This window comes from Chrysochloris asiatica, unplaced genomic scaffold (assembly GCF_000296735.1).
Source record: "Chrysochloris asiatica unplaced genomic scaffold, ChrAsi1.0 scaffold00011, whole genome shotgun sequence".
Classification (NCBI taxonomy): Eukaryota; Metazoa; Chordata; class Mammalia; order Afrosoricida; family Chrysochloridae; genus Chrysochloris; species Chrysochloris asiatica.
Genome location: NW_006408529.1, coordinates 10,383,867 through 10,389,743, shown reverse-complemented (window position 1 = coordinate 10,389,743; position 5,877 = coordinate 10,383,867).

Below are 5,877 nucleotides of genomic sequence, written 5' to 3'. Positions count from 1 at the left end.
GATAAGAATGTTGTTTATTGGTCCAGTGGTGAGGATTTTTGTTTTCTTTACATTGAGCTGCAACATAATCATAGGCCCTTATTATTTTATTTCATTATTATTATTATTATTTTGGTTACTGGGGTGTAGGGGGTGATGTGAGGGGGACAGAGGGGAAGGTGCAGCACAGGGTAGGGAATAGGCACAGGATAATGGAACACAGGATATGGAATAGACACAGGATAGTTTGGTGCTGAGGGGGGATGGGCAATACACTAGATGGGGAAGGGGAAAGGAAAAATAAAGGGGATGGGAGAATAGCTAGACAGGTTTACATGGGCTAAATGGGATAGAGGTAAATAACTATATGAGCACAAATGTGGAACAGGGCTCGTGGATATAAAGATTGAGGCATGGTTTGAATGGGTAAAAGTGGGGAAATGGTGTTAAGATGCTTGGCTGTCTGTTGAATCTTGGTTTCCCTTGCCTAATATTGTAAAATAGACACTTGAAGGGTAGAGAGAGGAATAGCCAGAAACATCACCAGAGAAAGCTTATAAGTCTGTCTTCAGCCTATAACTGTTTGGAATAACTAAAATGGGGCTAGAACTTGCCCAGTGAAGGAGGCTCCCTGCAGAGCCTTTGCACTGCACAAGACCATAGGTGGAATCCTGATCATCATCCAGAATCTTCTGAGGTGGGTATTCCCATGTGAAGGGGCAAGCAGACTAGTCTGGAGCAGCTAGAAGAACAGAAGATACTTCTTGAAAGACAGACCAGCAGGAAAAACAAAACATAACAAAACAAAAAATCAGCAGCAGTCCAATTGACTACTACAAGAACAAGCAAGTTGTTCCCCAGGGAACCAATAAGACAAGTGATCAGGTCCCTCAAGTCAAACCCCCTTCCAAGACTGAAACTCAAATGGAATACACTAGCAGGTGTATGGTCCTGCTGCTGACCACTTTGGTCACCGATAAAGAGAAGAGAGGGAAAAACAGCAATGAAGTTTTGAACTAAGTCTGACCACATTCAATAGACTCCTGTTAACCTGGATTGTGACCTGGTTAACCAGCAGTATGATGAGACCTGGGGACTCCTGGGCCCAGGGGCAGGGACATGGCTCCAGAGGACTAGAACGGAGTGTGAAACATCCAGCTGATATAAAGAGAGGGGGTTTGCACAAGAACACCCACATTTGCAGATAGCACCCATTTTATCAATGGCTGGATGACCAGAACATGACTAGAGGAAGAAAGAAGAAGGCAAAAAAAAAAAGAGTAACCCACTATAAGTGGATGATCTTGACCTATGCTTGTGGATGCAGTATGACAAATGAAAGGACAAATCTCTAAAGTGAGGATCATTCCCACCCCCATGGTACACAGGGTTGACAGGGAGGGGAAACTTAGACATTGGCTAACCAAAATAGTGGGACTACAAAGGCAAGAAGTGACTGGTTTACAAACTTTCGATAGAACCTAGCTCTAGAAGATACAGGGAAAGGTAGAACCTCCATTGAATTATTTCCAACGTGTCTGGATGGGGTTAATAAAAGGTGAGGGGGAAAGGACTCCTGTGGTTCAATAGGGAATGATTGCTATCAGGTCTGACAGTGAATGCTGGAAAGGTAAATGTAAATGTTTGGTAACAAAATTACGGGAGCAACTGATTTTGCAGTCCAGGAGCAGAGATCCCTGGAACCATCAAGGGAGAAAAGTGAAGTGCAAGACCATGTCCGGAGAAGCAGTGACACTGGGGATGGAGGCAGAGACAATGATGTGGACAGAAGGAGTAGCTGGACACTCTGGACTTAAGGAGGGAGAGGGGTTGTGTGCTGGCAGCCGGGGAGCAGGTGTGTGAGGTGTATCCTTTGGGTGTTTGATGATGCATGCAAGGGATTGTGATCATTGCAATGAAACAAAGTATGATAGGATGAATGTAAAAATAATATTCACCCATGTAAACTAACACAAAATTCACAATTAAAAAAAAAACAAACAAGATACCATTTGGTGACAAAAAACAATACCACTATAATAATAATAATAATAATAATAAAATATCTTCCACATTCTGATTGCTTTCTTGAATTAATTTAGACTTTGATATTATAAATTTGACTCTAAGGCAATATTGTTTAAAATTTTTCTATTTCATGCCATCCATATAATAAATAATAAATACTCTTATAATTGTGCTATTATGGATTTTAACCACAATACTAATTATAAGGTTATTAATCCTAAGGACAATTCTCTAGATTTCTACCCAGATGGAAAACGGATATAGTAAATTACTTTGACTTCTTTTTTTTTTTTTTTGAGATAGACTTTTCAAATAATGATAGTAGTTCATGAATCTTTGATTGCATGTTGTCTGACACATAATATATGCTCATAAATATTTCTTGAAGAAATGAATGAATGAATGCATGAGTGAGTGAAATGAAGTCAACGACTGAGGAACTATTTAGTCAATCCAAAAAGATTTAGATGAAATAAGTTCTGTGAAACAATCACACATCAGGCAATTTTGACAGTAGGTTACTCTTTTAGCACTTCAACCACACTTAACAACAACAAATCTGAAAACAAAACAAAACAAAATATTACCTCTAAATAGTCAGCTCTAACAGTTAAGCAGGTAAGAAATACTCATCTTCCAAACATTATGTATAGTGTATTAGACTGAGCATTTTCATAAACATAAACTATATTTTTCATGAACATTATCATCCCTCAGTACATTATGTATTTCAGATGATCAATAAATAATGAAGAATAACAATAACAACAACATCAACAAAGCCCCTGGGGACTATCAGGCTTGCACTCAGGCAAAGGTCTGAGGAAACAGATGGTTTCTTCATTGTGCCCTGAAAGCAAGCCTCGTTGCCTTCCATAGAACCGCTAAGGGCAGTAAATCCCTTAGCAATTGGCCTTCCATCAAAAACAGTCTGTATCCGGTCTCAGGGAGTTTACAATGAGGGACTTTTGGCAATGACCTCTCAGTTGATCACTCCTGTAATGGGGCAATTATAGTCAGAGAGGTTGTCTGTGATGTAACCCAAGCCCTCATTTCTACACAGCTGTGCAGACCATCAACTCAAATTGTACCAAGAAGTCAATTGGGAGCCTATTCAGAATATGGGATATTTATTGGCTGAGGATGAGGAAAGCCTATTTGTTCAACCACAGTGGAATTTATCTTTGTCGGCTCTGGGCACAGACATTCGAGTATGTGCAAATAGCAGCACCACTCCTGCCAACCCGGCTGTTCTGGGCTCTCCTCTGACCTGACTCTCTTGGGCCCTGTCTGTCATTCCTGTCTTAGACCAGCTTGCTCTAGGGTTTCCTCGAGTCCATTCTCTGACTCTGTGTGCTTGTGCATGCCAACCTTTTGACTTTTGTGACTGCTCCAATGGATTTTTCAGAATTTTGATGTTAAATCAATATATAAAGATAAAAGGATTCCAAGAGTGGGGAGAGCCTAGTTGACATCAGATTGCATGCGTTTTTAATAGATGTTGTCCTGAATTTCTTTGGCAATCTTTGACCACTGGGAAGGTAAAGAAAGACATGGTAGAGTGATTTTGTAGCACTGTAGAGTAAACACTGGACTTCTAGACACCAGATCGGTGATTCAAACCTACCAAGCACTCCTCAGAAACCCTAAACAGGGCTGTTATGCGTTGGAACCAACTCTATGGCACTTAACAACAAAGGAACTGAATGGATCAATGAGGCAAAGCTTTTGGATGGTATTGAATGCACTATGGTAATAATTCCCAAGGGGTCAGACTATGGAGCCAAGGGTTGTTGTTGTTAAGTGCCGTCAAGTCAGTTCCAACCCATAGCGACCCTGCATAGGGTTTCCAGGAGTGACTGGTGAGCTTGAACCATCAACCTTGCAGTTCAAACAACTTTGCAGTCTGGCGCATTAGCCCACAATGCCACAGGTAGATAGGGCCAAAGTACTGGCCTGGGAACATATAAAACAAAGCAAAGCAGAACAAAACCCATTGCTGTCAACTTGATTGTGATTCTTGGCAAATCCATACATTACAGAGTAGAGCTGTTCCATGAGATCTGTTTTTTAGCAGCAATCTTTACAAAAGCAGGTCACCAAGGCTTCTTTCTGCAGTGCTTCTGGGTGGGTTTGAACCAGCAAACTATGGATCAAGTGCAAACTGTTTGTCACCTAGGAAGCCTCTGGAAACTGCCTATTGTTGTGTTGTTAAGTGTCGTTCGTTAGGTTCTGACTCATAGTGACCCTGTGTAAGGTTTCTGAGGAATGGCTGGTGGATTTCAATCATCAGCCTTGCAGGTTAAGCCGACTTTGCAGTCTAGTGCTTATCCTACAGCACTACACCAGGCTTCTGGGAAAAACACTTGTTGTATTATTAAGTGCCATCAAGCCAGTTCTGTTTATAGCAACCTAGTAAGAGTTTCCAAAGAATGACTGGTGAGTTTGAACTGCCAACCTTGTGGTTCAAACTGGCCTTGCAGACCTGTGCTTATCCTACCACACCATGCCAGAAATGTGAGAAAAAAACATATAGAAGGCTAATGACATGGAGATCATGATGAGAATAAACAAAAGGGTAGTGGATAAAGGAGTCAAAAGTGGCACAATTTCACAGAAGAATCACACATCAAATTGTGGAAGGAATATGACTGTGAATGGTGGGAAGTTCTAAATCCACATGCCTCTGCTGCTCTAGCCCTTCCTTTGTAAACAGTTGATATGAATTTCAAGTGAATGTTGAAATCAGATTTTAACTTAGCCTAAAGTAAAAGAAAACTTGAATGGCCATCTGAGAGGAATAGCCATAGTTAAATCTGAACCCCTTCCCTAGCTACATTCCATAATGAATCACGCCTTTCTAGCCTCCAAAGCAGAAATTGTACTCCAACAGAGGGGGAGCAGCTCTCCTCCCAGGAACAGAGGCAAAGTCAGCAAAGAGGAATGGATGCAACAGTCACTATGTCCAGAATGCAACCACCATAACTACTGCCATTATCACCCTAACTACAGATATAGAAAAACAATACAACAATATCTGGCCACAAGTTTCAGGATCTTGATTTTCTTCCCTCTTAAAAGTCCCAGCCTGCCCTCCAATCAGAGAGGAAGATCTGAGTGGTTCCTGCTCCCCTGTCCTCATATGTATATTGGTATGCTATAAACACTTTGCTCTTTGCTCTGAGCATTGGCTGTGTTCTATTCCATTCCATTCCATTAAGTGTCATCAAGTCAGTTCCATCTCAGAGCGACCCTGTATAGGGTTTCCAAGGAGTGGTTGGTGAGTGTTATGGTAGGTGATTAAAAACCCCTTTTGCAGTTATAATGCAGCAGTTGATAATAAAGAACATCTCCTTGATCTTGTACTGGATATTAAAGACCAAAACTGTGGGGAAAGCCTGGTATCAGGCATCTGAAACAGTGGATAGAATCTACAAGCAGAGGCTTTATTAAATGAATTAATTAACAAGACATAATTGTTTTAAAAACATACATAACTCTTGTTAAATATGTATTATTTTATTAGCATTACTGTATTATTAGGACTTAACAATTATGGAATATAAAAATGTTCATTGCTTTTTATTTCTGAAAGAAAAGCATTTCAGTTTTAAAATATAGCAATGAGATGGGGGTAGAAAGAAATTTTGCAGGTGAGGACAGTGAACCAAAAAAAGGATATAAAAGTTATAAGGTGGAGGGAGGGGAGGAAAGAAACAAAAAAGTAGATTAGTAGTAGGATAGATGGACTTTGTCCTCCATGTATAGGGACATGTTGTTGTTGTTGTTGTTAAGTGCCATCGAGTCGGTTCCGACCCATAGCGACCCTGTACAGGGTTTCCGAGGCTGTAAATCTTTACGGGAGCAGAA